The sequence below is a fragment of the Lycorma delicatula genome, chromosome 10 (assembly GCF_047948215.1).
Source record: "Lycorma delicatula isolate Av1 chromosome 10, ASM4794821v1, whole genome shotgun sequence".
In the NCBI taxonomy this organism is placed as follows: domain Eukaryota; kingdom Metazoa; phylum Arthropoda; class Insecta; order Hemiptera; family Fulgoridae; genus Lycorma; species Lycorma delicatula.
Window position 1 is genome coordinate 105385481 of NC_134464.1, and position 17146 is coordinate 105402626.

The 17146-nt window shown below is 29.6% G+C and overlaps 1 long non-coding RNA gene across 1 annotated transcript in view; it reads left to right on the forward strand.

Annotated features, from left to right (window-relative positions):
* The first annotated feature begins 1666 nt into the window (after nucleotides 1–1666).
* The window catches only part of LOC142331592 (uncharacterized), a 339524-nt gene continuing 324044 nt past the window's right edge, over nucleotides 1667–17146 (forward strand). The window contains exon 1 of the long non-coding RNA XR_012758054.1: nucleotides 1667–2629. This is a non-coding gene — a long non-coding RNA (uncharacterized LOC142331592). The remainder of the gene's footprint in view (nucleotides 2630–17146) is intronic.

Genomic DNA, 17146 nt, shown 5'->3' on the forward strand with positions numbered 1-17146 from the left:
AGAATAAAAGAGAAATTTTCTGAACTAAAATTACAATTAATATCCATAAGAAAATTTTCAGTATTATATCTTATTGAAGAGAAACTGGACAGATAAATAGATATTATTTTTAGGCTATTTTAATAAGAATACAGAATAATAAATAATATATAGTACTCTTAATTTTACTCAAAAATGTACAACAATATGGTAAGTTTTAAATTTTTTATATTCTTCCTGTATTTTACAAGATCTTTTAATCCATCCTTTGATACTAATGTAAGTAAAGACAATCAACTCATATCATTTATTTTTTTATAACTTTAAAACATTGTAGTGTAAACTAATAAATACTGAAAAATGTTACAATATATATATATATATATATATATATATATATATATATATATATTTAACGTTTTGATTAAAAATATAAGATATATGTTAAACAAAATTTTTAATACAAAAGCTACTTATATATGTGTATACGTTTTATATATAAGTATGAAAAAAATTAAAAATGGTTACCAAATACTATACAATTATCGTTTTAAAATTTTTCCCAATTAAAGGATAAGTTGTGTAACCTGCAACCAACAAGATTCAATGATTTTTTTTATATAAGCAATAAGTGCTTATCTAAGTATAATACTAAAATATTGTATTATTTAATTTAAAAAACAATGCGTGAAAACAAAAAATAAAAAAATAATGTAAATATATTGTCCCATTTTTATTTTAGTGAACTGAATTGAATTAAAATGTAACAGAATTCAAATAAATAAACTTTTAAACCGATCAGAACATAAAAATACATTTTATAGATCAAAACATAGTTGTATTTAAAGACCATATTAATTAATTAAATATAAACATGTGAAATGTTGTAATAAAATATAAAGTATTTTTAGTTAGGCACGGTTAGATTTTATCAGTGACAGCATATTGTTATTCACTGGAGTTTCAGCTGAAGTTATAGCGATACAATTTTTATCCAGTACTTTTTTGTTTTATGCAGTAAAAATAGGGAAACCAATGATGACACTCTTTAGATTTTAGAACTGTGATTTACGGATCTTCACACATTGTCCTACTTTAAAAACTGATAGATACATTAAAGAACAATGAACAAAGTTCAGAAAAAAAATCACTTTTTAATTAAAAAAGTTAAAAATTATCCGTGCTTTAATATAAGGTCCTTAATAATAAAATCACTCAACTTTAGAAAATTTGGAGGTTCAAATATTCAATGAAGAATTAAAAATCGTCTAAAATAACACTGATTGATAATTAGAAATAGTTTGTGGAATTTGCCTCAGATCTATTATTTCCAATCTGAATATTGTGTGTTTGCAAAAAAAAATCAGTAATGAATATATTTCACTAACTTGGCTAATAAAAACTTGCAAAACTATAAATTATAATTAAGATTTATTATTGCATATTTGTATTTCAAACAAAAGCATTAATTTTGTTAACATAAATTTACAGTGTCGTTAGAATAACACTATATTATGTAAACTGTTACATATAATATTATGTTATTACATTTGCATGTAATTCTGTTTTATACACAGGATAAACAATAGCTTATACACACAACTTTTTTTTTACTAAATTGTATCTTTGTAAGTAGTAATATATATGAAACTTACATTTAGATATTAATTTTATGTTGCAGATGTAAAACAGAATCGGAAAACAGAAAAAAAGAAGAAAAATGGAATGAGTGAATACAAAACATAGAATACAAATACAAGAAACATAACACACCACATACCATAACACATAATACATAACATACATCTAGAATACATAAGATTTTGATTAGTAGAGGGTATAAGGTTAGTTACCCTACTAAGCCTATGATTAGATTAGTAGGGTAATAGGGTATAGGACTAGTAGATGTGATTGTGTAGGTCAAAATTATAGGTAGCGATTTCATATCCGTAACCAGTAAGGTTTATGGAAATGTAATTGCTACCTATGCTACCTTGCTTAGCCGCACACGCCCATAGGAATAATAATACAGGCTGTACATCCTGTCTGATCTGGAAAAACAGCCTGTTTTACGGTTCCTATGACCGGACCGAGTCCTTAGGAATGGAATATACACCTTCCAGATTCCGTCTGGGAAAATGACAGTTGAACTGTTCCTATTAGTGTGTTATGCGGTATATAACCTCACGGGATTAGTACAAGCAACTTGGTATATCCGAAAGGATTGGGTGATTGGGGATAACAGGTTAGGTGAAAATTAAATCTGGTGTAAATTCAAAACGGTTAGGGTATAATCATCCTCCCTCGTTGTTGAAGTGTACTAATCTCCCGGCTTTGTTCGGGGAGACGTTTTGAGTCTTGGAGACTCTTGAGTCTTGGAGAAAGGCGTAGGTTAAAGTAGGGTAGGAAAATTTTCGCTTACTATTCACAAAATAGCGCGTTTTTTTCAGAATAGGTTTTTTACATTTTCAGGTGAAACACAGATGAAGAAACTATTTTCAATTAAACCCATCTGACTAAAAAGATGAAGTTAGAAGATGTGAGATATTATGAAGATTAAATGCAGCCGACTAAAAAGCTGAAATTAGAAGTTGTGAGAAATTATGAAGATTACTTTTATGACAGATGAGAATTAGAAAAGAAAATAAATGTAAGCGCTTTCTTGTCTTAGTTTACAGATTCTATTTCTAAGATATTTAAAATTATCTAAAAATGTTATTCTCTTTATACAGGTATGTAGTTTTTATGTTCATAAATACAAATGAGTAATTAATTTTAAATGAAAACAATTATTCTGCTGAAATATTTATCATATTACTGATATGATAAAATTATTCTATTTATCTGTCCAGATATTTTCTCAGTTTTCAATAAGATATAAGTTAATAAAGGCCATATTGATTTTTAATTTCTCTTAACAGTTATTAATTTATTTTGAATAGTTTTTGTTTCTTTTGATAATGATAAATGCGGTGGAATTGTTGTTCCTGAATCAGTTATCAATAAATTCCCTAATAGAGAAAATTGTTATCTTTAGCCCACAGACAGACTTAGAATTTTTAACATTTCTTTCAACTGTTTATCTTCTGCCGGTAAATTTGAAAATATGTGAAAACCAGTGAATGAGCTGAAGATGTGGTTGTTTCTACCGATAGTACATTATCACTACTTAGGTAAGACAAATTATTTGTTTTATTCTTTTTAATTCAGTAGGGCTTAATTTAATACATTACAATATAAGAAAATATGGTATATCTAGCGGCAATATCAATATTATCAAGAAATTTACAGATCTATTTTTTAACTTGACTGAAGGGAATAATCTATCCTAAAAATTGAATATCTGCCACAATAGGAAAAAGATTATGAGAATTTTCTCATATAAATTAAATACTTATAGTATGTGTTTACAATGTTACATGTAATTTTTCACACTAAAATTTACAAGTTTTTTCCTCTCCCTTGATGTACAAGTATGTAACATTCTTATCTTCCACTACAATTCTTGAATGATATCTCCATCCATCTTCTTTCTGCAGTTTCTCATTCAAAAAATTTCTAAAGCAAATAGTTCTTACTCATCCTCATTAAATGTCCATACAAAGTCAATAGCTTCTGCTCGATTTTGTTCTTAAACTGTCACTTTTCACTTTCATTCTTTTACAAAATTGAACATTCAGTGGAATCATAATATTCTAAAAGGACCTACACTAAATTTCAGAATTGAAATTGAAAATTGGAAATAATAAACTGACATGTAAATTTTACACATGCAGATAAAAATCGTGAATTAAATGATATAAATTTAAAAGAAATAATATATTAGTTCAAGAAACAGAACACAAATTACATTTAAAATTCAGGATACTCGAATTCCATAATGGATGGGTTTTCTAACAAAGTTTTATGACAATTGCCACTAACAATGATGTGTATTACTGAGGCTGAACTACATTTTAGTATTGAAAAAATCTTATATAACCATATTTCCAAACATTATTCAGGAAGCAAATCTGTGATATAACTACTATTTTATAAAAATAAGCTGAAGTTTTCCCAAAAAAAATTTCTCGGTTTCAGCAAGTAATATATTTATTTTATAAATTAAATGCAATTATATGAAAACATTTTTATAAACCATTTTTTTTATCATACAAAATGAAACTCCATTTCATAAAGAATTTCATGTAATACCGTAGCGGTAACAAACAGCCATTCGTTCCATTAGGTCGTGCAGTCGTCATGAAAGAAACTTATGAAACTATGGCATCAATATTAGAAGCGATAAAATACGAAGAGCATACGGGCAAGTTTGCAGCGATCTGAAATTAGTTTCGTTACTTCTTGGTTTACGAAATATTGTTTTCTTTGTCTTTAGAATAGTCGTGATACAAAACGTCATTACCAAGTAAAGAACTGGCGATTGTGACAGAACTTTGTGGTCGGTGAAAAAAAGTAAAGCATTTACCATTAAGAGTGGTAAAATCATACTGTCACTAGTTCACATAAAACTCGCTCGGACTCATGAAAAATTTTATAAAGGCAAAGATGGACAAGGATTTAATCATTTAAAGATACTTTTCCTGAATTGAGTGATGTAAGCTCAAGGAAAGTATATTTATCGGTCTGCAAATCAAGAAACTCTACTTAAGTACTCGACTTTGAACGATAAACTTAGCGAATGTGAACTAGCTGCATGGAAGAAGTTATTGAAGGTTTTTAGGCGACAAAAAGAGATTAAAACTGTTAAGCTGTTAGAAAACAAAAAACGTTTAGGATGTAGGTTGTCATTAAGAATTAATTTCATACATTCCCACCTAGACTTTTTTCCCGAAAATTTGCGTTCTTGCAGCGATGAGCAAGGAGATCGTTTCCTGCAGGATATTCTGACCGTGTAGCATCGGCACAACGGAAGATGGGATCCTGGAATTATGAGTGATTAATGTTGGTTTTTGTTTAGAACATCGTACAAGCGAAAATGTTTGTCAACATATTTTAAAAATTAAAGGCAAGACAATTCCAGTGATTTAAAATTTAAAAAAACTGTTTTTTTAAACATATTTCCAATGATTAAGATTTTTAGAAACTGTTATTTTAAAATTAATTACTAATTAAACTAAAATTAATTAATTTTAAACGTCAGGAAAAGATTTTTGAAAGTATGTTTGGAGCGTAGCTTTATATGGAAGTGAAACTTGAACGATCTGAGTACCTGAAAGAAAAGATTAGTAGCTTTTGAAATGTGGTGCTAGAGGAGAATGTTAAAAATCAGCCGGGTAGATAAAGTGACAAATGAAGAGGTATTGCGGCAAATCGATGAAGAAAGAAGCATTTAGAAAAATATAGTAAAAAGAAGAGACAGACTTATAGGCCACATATTAAGGCATCCTGGAATATTCGCTTTAATATTGGAAGGACAGGTAGAAGGAAAACATTGTGCAGGCAGGCAAAACGTTTGGAATATGTAAAATAAATTGTTAGGAATGTAGAATGTATGCCGAAATGAAACGACTAGTACTATATTAAATCAAATTTAATTTGCTTTAATCAAATTTTAAATCGATACATATAAATAATATTTTTTTCTTAAATAATTCATTTATTATTAGTAAATAAATCGTATGCATCTAAAATGTGAGATGTGAGGTGTGATTTTTTTGAATTCAGCACCCCAAAATTATTTTAAATCATCATGTACGAGTTAATCATCATACACGGGGTTTTTTTTTTTAATAATATTGTGGTTTATTTGAAAGTATTTTTTTTATTTGTTAGTTGTTGATTGGTGAATTGTTACACTGTACAGTGTAATGATGTGTGTTACATTAACATAATAATTATCCGCGCTCTGTGACGGAATGGTAGCGTCTCGTTCCTTCATCTGGAGGTCCCAGGTTCGAAACTTGGTCAAGCATGGCATTTTTCACGCGCTACAAAATTCATTTTTTTATTTAGTAACGGTAAGAGAGCAGTTATCCGGTTGTTACTAAATAAATAAGCGGTAGAAGAAATAGCTATCGGTATTCAGGAATACGACTCGACATAAACGGTGGACAAACTAATGAACGATAGTAAGAGCAGCCTTCCTGAAGATGAACAAACACCTCGCTAATAAAACCTTAGACTTATATCTGGGATTCCATGTACACTGTGTTTTCTAGATCTTTTTGCAATGTAAACAGACAGGTATATTAAACACAAACTACAGATGAAAGTTGGATGTATAAAATGTGGATTTATTATATGTATGAATATTACGGGTTGATTATGTCCGACGAGAAGAATCAGAAACAAATAGTATTTATAAAAATAAAAATTATTTCAAACGTATTCAATGAGTAAAATATAAGAAAAAATCTCTCAGAAAAGACCCAGAAATAATGACTGAGAAATCTCAGCTACCAATATGGTTGTACATCCGTTGAATTGCTTCATCCAAAATTCAGGGTACCATGATAAACACTAACTTCCTTGTGGAGATATCTCCCGAGTAGGAAAGATACATAGTTACATTATGTCACTCTGATAATGAAAGTAATTATTTGATGACAAGAAATCATAATAAAAGAAAATAACAAAATTTATTTAAAAAATCACAACAGCTGTTGTGGTTCACATTACCCCTTCTCTGATGTTAAAAAAAAGAATACTAGAGCTAAAGGTGCATTATAACAGAAAGATAAATAAATACAAGAACCAAAAGAGATAAAATACATAAAGATAGAGCAACAGTAGGGAGTGTAAACAAATACCAGTAATACAGTTATCGAAAAAGGTTGCAGCTATTTAAAAAAATTCATATCTCAGAAATTATTAGAGATAATCAGACAAGTATTTTTTTTTTTTGTTTTAATTTACCAACCCAAAAAATTTTTTACATACCTTAGAATGTTTCAATATGCGCTATGTCGGTCGCTCTGCAAACATCCAACCGATAATTGACTTCTGTCCAGGTCCGCTGGATAATGTCAGGCGTAACTAAGGTAATAGCAGCGGTAATCCGTGGTCTTAAACGTTGTACATCCCTGATTTTTTCACTGAAGATAACGTTGTCAACGTATCCCCGTAGAAAAACGTTTGATTATTAATTCTAGGATTCTCGGAAATCCAAAGGACAGGACCAACCCTACCGATCAAACTGTTGGGAACGCATCATCTTGTTGAAAAATTACAGCAACGTTATCTTTTTGTTCGATTTGCTTAAGTTGCGGGAAAATGTCCAGTTATAGCAAGTTTAAATAAACCTACGATTACCTGTGATAGTAAGCGAGTCGTTACTCATTACAAACAGTTCATAGAGCATCATTACTCTGTCAAAATAACTGAACAAATAAGAGTATGATCATAACATGATTCGTATCAGCAGTATGGGTTTAAGCCCACCCACTGACTGACTCATACCGTACATTATAACATTAGCGTTAAATAATAAATAGTAGTTAGTCTGCATTTTATTATGTTATTTTACTTGAAAAATTAATTTCTGAACTCAATAACAGATTTAAAAATCGTTGGCGGCACAACATCTTTCATATGAATATGCTAAAGACTCTATTAAAGCTGATTTAGAAAAGAAATATGATGCTGGAAGACCAGAGACAATAGCTAAATCATTCAGATGCGATGGATGAAGATTCCATTTGGATGGACTTCGACATGAGGACAACGAAAAATTCCTGTGTCCACAGTTGCTGCCAGTATCACATCGATGAGCAATATATTCAAGAAAGGCTACTCAATAGGATAGATGATCCAGTTCGTTGGTGACGTAAACGGGCGATTTTTTACCCGTAACTCGCTAATTTAGCAAAAATATATTTGTTATGGCTACATCAGTGCCAATAGAAAGAATTTTCTACAAACCAGGATAAATATTGTCTGAAAGACATGCACCATTAAAACCGAAAATTATTGAAAAACTTTTAAACGTCAACGGAAGATTATTTTATTAGGATAAAATATCATAATATAAAAAAACCTAATTAAAAAAAAAATCAGTAAAATGAAAAATTTGTAAAAAAGTTGTATTAATTGAAATTATATTTTTGTATTGTGATCGTGATGTATCAGTTCAGTTGTAATTTGTTCAGTGTGTATTCACAATTTTTCGTGTAATATTTGTAGTTATAAACAATCTTTTATGAAAATTTTACTCGATTCAAGATTCAAAAATTATCAATTTATCACAAAAAGTAAGTCAATATCCTTTTTTTCATATTTTTCTTCAGAATGTAAACTAAATAATAGTTGTAAATAAAAAGACATTAAAAAATCGGTGAAGTGAATGAGTCGATTATTTGTTTCATTGTAATTTAATTTTTGTTAGAAAAGTAAAAATTAAGTCCTTTTTTTTTAAATTCTCTATAATGTAAGTTATACCAACCGTTCTTTGTATAACGTAGTACTTGTACGTATGAAACGAGTAAACTACCATACAGTACTGAATATCTTGTTAACGAGTAACAAATACTCAGTAACGGGTATCCAACTATTATAAAGATCTGATGGCCTGTAACTTTATCAAAATTATTGCTACAAGAATGCCAAGAATATTTTCGAATTCAATGTATTTTGCTTAGTTGCACGGCAAATCAAATAACACTGGAAAAGAGGTATTGAAATATCTCACGCACTTCGCGTGATTGTTAAATTTTCTTGACTAGTGAAAGATAATTTCATCTCTCAGCAACATATAGACTGATACTACTGAGGGATAAATTTTTTTCTCATTTTTGTTTTGGCAAGTTACGATCTTTTTCGCGACAGTGAACCTGTTAAATATATGAATAATATTTAGTGTAATAAACGTACTTAAGTGGCCGCTAGTACCTCCACACCCGCACGAATAAAATACGGTATGCGTGCGCGCTTTATTTAGAATCATTGAATTAAATAAACAATATTATATGTAAATAGAATGATATATATTTTAAGTTGTGTGTGTGTGTGTGTGTTTGTGTGTGTGTGTGTGTTTGTGTGTGTGTGTGTGTTTGTGTGTGTGTGTGTTTGTTTGTGTGTGTGTGTTTGTGTGTGTGTGTGTGTGTGTGTGTGTGTGTGTGTGTGTGTGTGTGTGTTTGTGTGTGTGTGTGTGTTTGTGTGTAAGCCGTGCATCAGCAAAAAAACCGCGTGACAGGTGAGTGCTTCAACTGGTTGTCACCTTTTTTATGGAGAGTGATGATTCTATAAATTTTTTTTATTAAGTAAAATGTGATTAATTTATTTTTCTTCCTGTTTAAGCTCCGGGAATCTTCAGAGGTTAAAATGTATGAGTGTAAGTGAAATGTAGTGTCTTGTACAGTCTAACATCGGCCATTCCTGAAATGTGTGGTTAATTGAAACCCACCCAACAAACACCGGTATCCACGAACTAGTATTCCACTCCGTAATGAAGTGGATTGCGTAATGGATAAAATGATTCAACTTCCGGAAAATTTCGACATATCTTCGCGTTTCACTTTCCCCAGACACCAAAACCACCGTCAATTCAAAAGTTTATAAATATATATATATATATATATATATATATATATATATATATAAATTTCCCTTTCTATGGACACGATTAACTGCCGTAATTTTGTACCATCACTTTCAAATTGATACATAAAATATGTAGTTCGAGCTCGTTAATGGGCAAAATCTGACCATGGAGGTGGAAATGGGTGTGGGGCTTATTCGAAAACATAAAATATCACTATAACTATCGAACTCATTTAAAGTTTCCTACTATTCTTTATATAAGGGCCTAAAACCTATCTAGTAAAGGTTTTTCACATCACCAACCATTGGCCCAGGGGGTAGAAAAATAGGGTTTCGAAGACAAAAAAAATCCTATCCTACCTTCCTTAATAGGCTCAGTATCGATTCGGTTTAAAGTGGTTGTTAGTCCTTTAAACATTACGTTGTCTGAAACATTTTTGATATGGCATCCCTTACGGCAAGAGATGACTAAAATATTGCTGAAATTGTAAGAAGATTGGGATTGTTATATGTTAAACATGTGAAACTTTTTTTCACATACAACCATTATCGTATTGAGTAAATTTTAAGTTTTATTAACTATAAGATGGAAATCTTTTTTATCTCGTACTTAGCACCAGTGAAATCTACCTCCGCCTTCTAGCGTCCCGAACGGGATTTTTCTAATTATCCTGTATTTATTATCCTGTATTAAGGAGTAATGTTTGTCATCCGCAGTCTAACGTGCTTAGAATGTACTCATTTGAAAAGCAAACGCGAATTTGTAAAACCGTATCTAGAAGTTTCCGGTTTCGACCGCTAAGCGGCGAACTTTTACCTTTTTCTTGAAAGTAGTGTTTTTTTTATCAGATTTAAAAATTGTAAAATTTTATTTTATATAATTTTTCCCTCTATATAAACATCATTATTACACTGTTACAGTAACGAAATAGTAAAAAAAATTATAATTTAACTATTCATCCTTCAACTAAAATTTATACTTGAAATTAATAAAAGAAACTTTGTTTTATTTTATTCTTGTAAATTACAATTTTTGTTTACGAACCAACTTAAGATTAAACGCTTAAGTAAGGTAAGGGGTAAACACTCACATCTTCGAAAACAAACCTTTGTTTTTTTACAAAAGATTTTTGTAAAAATTTGATTGCTTAAAATAATATTAATTTATGAATAATTCCAGAATAATTATAAATTATATGATTTATATTAATAATAAAATTATTTAAATTTATTAAAATAAATAAAATAATATATTACTGACATTAGAAGATGAATAAACATAATTCTTCCAATACACAGTTTCACTTTTTTTATTTTATAAAATAATAAAGTCACTAAAATGAAATCATAATATTAATGTTTATATTATATCTCTGATGTAAAAACTGAATATGTTTTAAGAAATATTTTACTCGTATGAAAGTTATAACTATTCTTTTCTCCCTAGTAGTGTCACTTTAATAACAGCAAACTAAGTACTGAGCTAAAATTCTTCGTCTCAAAGTATACTTAGCAATAACAATAATAGTAATAATAATAATAATCGTAATAACAGACGAGTAAATTTTTCGTAGGAGAAGAATGTAGAGAGGGAAAATGCATATATGGGTTATATCTTTATTTAACTTTCATTCTTCTTTTAATTTTCTGTATGCTCTGTTTATTTCTATGTAGTACATTAATAAGAATTATTTTAATATTTAAATGTGGTCTTTTCTACATATATAGCCTGTACCTGCACATAAGCTAATGTAAATAAAGGAGATGATGAAGTTGATGTTTGAAAAGCATAACGTAAAGATAGCCTATAAGATTTTTATCTAACATCGTTTGTTTCAAAATTACTTAACTCTCTCTTTCTTCGTTTTTTTTCACAGTTACTTTATTTTATATATATTATCGTTGTTATCATCTTTTTTTTTTTAAGAATTAAAAGTAATTTGAAACCCGTTACATGATTCACTCTTCATAATGCAGATTGACCTATATTTTATTTATTTTTTTACATATATGTTTAAACATATATGTTTTTCAAGATTTGCTGATGATATAGTAATTCTAGTCGAGAGTCAAAAGGATATAGAATGAACAATGAAGAGCATGGATGAAGTCCTACGTAAGAACCTACCGCATGAAAATAAACAAAAACAAAACTAAAGTAATAAAATGTAGTAGAAAAACAAACATGGACCACTGAATGTGAAAATAGGAAAAGAAAAGATTATGGAGGTAGAAGAATTTTGTTATTTGGGGAGTAGAATTACTAAAGATGAACGAAGCAGGAGCGATATAAAATGCCGAATAGCACAGGCGAAACTAGCCTTCAGTCAAAAATATAATTTGTTTACATCGAAAATTAATTTAAACGTCACGAAAAATTTTTTTGAAATTATATGTTTGGAGCGTAGCTTTATATGGAAGTGAAACTTGGGCGATCGGAGTCCCTGAGAAAAAAAGATTAGAAGATTTTGAATTGTGGAGCCATAGAAGAATGTTCAAAATCAGATGGATGGATAAAGTGACAAATGAAGAGGTGTTCCGGCAAATTGATGAAGAAAGAAGGATTTGGAAAAATGTAATTAAAAGAAGAGACAGACTTATAGGCCACATAAGGCATTCTGGAATAGTCGCTTTAATATTGGAGGGACAGGTAGAAGGAAAAAATTGTGCAGGCAGGCAACGTTTGGAATATGTGTAAAAAATTGTTAGGAATATAGGATGTAGGGGGTATACCGAAATGAAACGACTAGCACTAGATAGGGAATCTTGGAGTGCTGCATCAAACCAGTCAAATGACTAAAGACAAAAAAAAATATGTTGGAAGTACAGTAAAACCTCCTCAAAACGAAATCTGTTGGGACCGAGTAAGAATTCCGTTTTAAAGAGGTTTCCGTCTTGCAGTGTTTTTAAAAATCGAGCTAATTTATTGTAAGGTCCTGTGCTATGAATTATACAAATGTAAAATGAAGTTACACAAGGATAAACGTTTAGAATAATCCGTTAATTATATTGCATGTAGAGAACATTACCCACTAATTTTCAAAAAAAGTACAGTTACACTAAAAGAGGGTGTTTTATATTTTTACAGGTTAATAATTTTTTAAGTTACATTTAATTATAAGACATATATTTGCCGCGGCTTTTCATCTGAAGGTCCCGGGTTTGAATCCCGGTCAGGCATGGCATTTTCATACACGCTACAAATCATTCATCGCATCCTCTGAAGTATGCCTAACGGTGGACCAGGAGGTTTATAAAGAAAAAAAAAATGTACACTTTGAACTTTCGTTTTCAATAATTTATATACTTCACTTCAAGTATACCCTTCAGTAACATAAATAAATAAAAAAAGTTCACTTAGCCTAAAACACAACATGATCTAACCCTAATTCTAAAATAAAAATATTTTCTAAAATAGTCAAGTACAGTTTCTGTTCAATAATTTACTCTTTGAACTTACGTTTTCAATAATATATTCTATCGGTTAACATATTTTGTCGCAAATCATCGCTGTTTGTATGAATCGCGAAATCATACCCAATGCTTCTCCGAAACATGTTCCTAGTTTCAGAGAAAATAATTTCATCTACAGTGTGAAATCCTTCTTCGGTTACCAAATAACTATCAATACCCACGTAGTCTTCAGCATGAAACGATGTTTGACCACTTTCTATGCAACAGAAATTCAACTTCACGCAATATTGATGTACTGCGCAAAGTACATGTATCGGGAACATAATCATTATCGGTTTCCGTGCAGAAACTAGCTTCTTTAAACGCATTTTTAACACAGTTATTTGTAATTTGTAATTTGTTTGTATGATGAAGAGAGCCACCTCAGTGCATCCAGAGCAGTAATTTTATACGTCAGTTCTTGAGCAGATGAACATGAATCCATATTGGCGACTAGCGACTGCAGAATGTGTTTCCGATAATTAATTTTTATGATTTAATAACCCCCTTATCCATCGGTTATTACACTAGCTGTGTTTGGAGGAAAGAACACAAGTTTTATGTTAGAATAATTTCCACGAGGGTGACACGATGCATTGTATAAAAACAGTAGAATATTTATATTTTCACTAACCATTTTTTCATTTAAATAGTTTTTTTCCATTACGTTAGACGTCATCTAAGACTTTTTATTTGCGTACCATTCCAGTGGTAAGTGAACAACATTTTTGAAACATCGAGGCTTCCAAGATTTACCTATCACCAACGGGTTAAGCAACGTGCCATCCGCAAAACCACACACCAGAACAGTCTTTCTTTGGATTCTTTGCTTCCAATACACTTCTCATTTTTGAGAAAACAACCTTTTTAACCTGCAGTTATTTCTTTAATTTTATTTTTCAAGTCTATAACTATTTGTTATGTCTACATTTTTAGCCTCACCTGAAAGTTGATTGTTAGATAATTAACAGTTACAGTACTGTATTATTATAATAATCATTTCTATTGGATTTATAATTTGCAAATCGTGGGAGTGTACTATCTTTAAAAGTAAAATCTATGTTTCCTTTCCGTTTCCGTATTGCGGAGTTTTCCGTCTTGAAGAGATTAATTTCTATAAAAATATATCGGGACTTGAGAAATCGTAAGTTTTGAGGAGGTTTCCGTTTTCTGAAGGTTCCGTTTTGTAGAGGTTTCACTGTATTATATTACGTATTAAGTTTTAAATTTTAAACTTTATAACAAAAGATTTAACCAAATTTTTAAATGAAAGGTTTATAAAAAACGTTTTCGTTTGTTTTTGTGTTTATCATCGGTTGACGATTACTACTGTTTTCTAAGTAGTCTCATTTAAACACTTTTTTTGATTTCCTAGCATCATAACTCTAGAGATATGCCGCAGGAAGGTAAGTGTGGTAATCAATAAAAAAAATGGGATATGAATTTTTTTTCATTTCTTGACATTTCATACTCAGGGACCCCCAAAAAAAAAGTAGGGATAATTTTCGTACTTATGTACGTGTGTGTTAGCATGTGTGGAGCTTATTAACTTTCGAATGGATAAATATGTACAGATTCGTGTACATAGGACAATTTTTTGATAAAAGTTTGCGGTCAATTTTCTCAGAATATTGCGAATATAATTTCACTTTATATTAAACACATCGCGTGCATTTTTATCTTACCGCTTTTTTTTTTAATTTACTCCAAAATTCTTCTCCCCTTCCCTAAAAATCAAAAAGCTATGTTTATATTTATTGCATATTTTTAACGTTTTTTTTTATATTTCCTAGACGTAGCAGTAGAGTGGTAAATGTGACCCTATAGAAAAAAAAAAGGTTAATTTTTTTATTGTTCAAATTTATTGGTAAATTCATTTTTCAGTTTCTTTCATTTAACACAGAAAATGGAGAAAAATTAAAAATTTTGTTGGATGGTGATTTTGGAGGTGGGGTGTACAAACAATTTTTTTTTAAATCAACCTTTTTTGGTTTATTAAAATATATAATGATAATTTTACAATAAAACTTCATCGTAAGTTACCCCCAACCCAAAAAAAAAAATCATAGGTAATTTTTTTTATATTATTATTTTTCCATTGCAAAAAAATAAAGAACCAATTTCAGGAAAGTATTACAATTTTATTGTCTTTTTTTTTTTATAAGTAGACCCGTATTTAAAATGATGTCGAATACTACGTTGGATTTGAATTTTCTGTGTCATTGTTATATATGTTTCTTACGTTTACAAAATTCCGTAAAATCCGAATTTAATGAGATGTTCTTTGTTATATGTGAATAACGAAATTGTTGCAAATAATGGTGAATTCAGGATTTTCTCTATGGGGTAATTAGTAAATATTAGCTTTGTTTCAATAAAGGATTTTAATATTCATTTTATCTCTGTTGTAACTATGTCCCGGTTGACCAGTAAAATTATCGGGCAATCGAAACAGTCTATTTTACATATTCCAGGTGTAATTGTTTAGTGGTTCAATTCTGCGCATAACAATTTGTTTTTTTTTTTTTTGTTATTTTCTAGGATACACTTTTTTCCAGATTTAATTAACTATAATCATATAATACTATAATTTATTAACTATATTTATAAAGCCACTGTTTGATTTTGTTTATGAACTTTATTTATTATTTTCACTAGTAGAAAATGTCCTGAAAATTTCTCCATCTCTTCATGGTATCTTCTGTGTGTGTGTGTGTGTGTGTATATATATATATATATATATATATATATATATGTTCTTTTTGTTCAAAATCTTAAATCTCCGAAAGTTCTTCACCGATCTTCACCGATTGCTTTGAAATTTTGACACAACGTAGCATTCGAATACGCACGTGTTTTTATATACATACTATTTATATATCTAAGATGTCACATCTGTGACAGATAAAAACATGCTTTTTTGAAAAACAGCGCTATCTGTTGGACGTAAAAGCAACACACGCTATACTAAATATTTTACGATTCCATTTCAATGTTTCCGATAAGTGTGTCCGTTGTAGATTTAAAAAACTACTGAACCATTTACGCGCAGGGAAACGGGAGAAACGGAAAAATTGGAAAAGGGAAAAAACCGAAAACGATAAAAGAGAAGGGAAAATTGTAAAATAAAAAGGGGGAAACGAGGAAAAGGAAAAGGTAAAGTAGAAAAAAGAAAAAGGAAAGGGGGAAATATGAAGGGGGAAAGGGGAATAAGGGAATATAACTGGAGGAAGAGATAATGGGGGTAAAGGACTATCGTATAAACGAAAATGGGGAAAGGAAATGGGGGAAGGGCGAAAGGGGAAAGGGTAAAGGGAAAGTTAAATTCTGTGAAATTCCGTAATGTTCATTTTGTTAATGATTTATCAAACTTTCAATTGTGTTCATTTAATCTATATATATATATATATATATATATATATATATATAATATATATTTTCAAATCCTAGCAATAGCGTTGCCGGGTCTATATAAATAAGATCGACCGGTTTTTCACGTAACTAATATATTTATGTATAGGTGCGCGCGCGCGTACGTGTGCGTGTTTATTTGTCTTTGTAGCGCAAATATGTATTACAAATTTTGAATTTTAGCGTAATTGCTTTGGGTATTAAGGTTATTGATTCTATTTTTTACTTATTTTTAATCAGAAGTATTTGTGGTTTTAATATTTATGAATGTTATACCTGCAAGAAATTAGAAAAAATATAAATTATAATGGTGTATTGGTTTTTGGCAAAACCACTCCTTAAATATTCATTCCATGATCCCACCCACCAGCTCTGAGCTTATATAAAGAATTAATCATAAAAATAATGTTTTTTATTAGTTTATAACACGCTAATGCATTCAGAAAAGCGCAGTGAAATTATATTACTATTATTTTTAATAATAGTTTTTTAATTTTATTTTTATAGTTTTTTTATTTATTTTTTTTTAATTTTTAATATACAGACTCACGTTTTATTAAATTGTACAAACAAGGCGTAAGAACAGAAGGAATTTTAACCTTTATCATCAAGGTAAGGATGATTTTTATTTTTAAATTAATATTTTTCAAACAATCTAAAATAAAATATTTATCCAGTCATAACAACTGACTCAAGTCGGGTGTCAGATTTAATAAGTAAATACAAATAATTTTTAAAATATCAAAGAATAGTAACACTTTAATATCTATATTTTTAAAATATATTTTATTTGTCTATATTTATTTCTTTTTAATAATCTGAA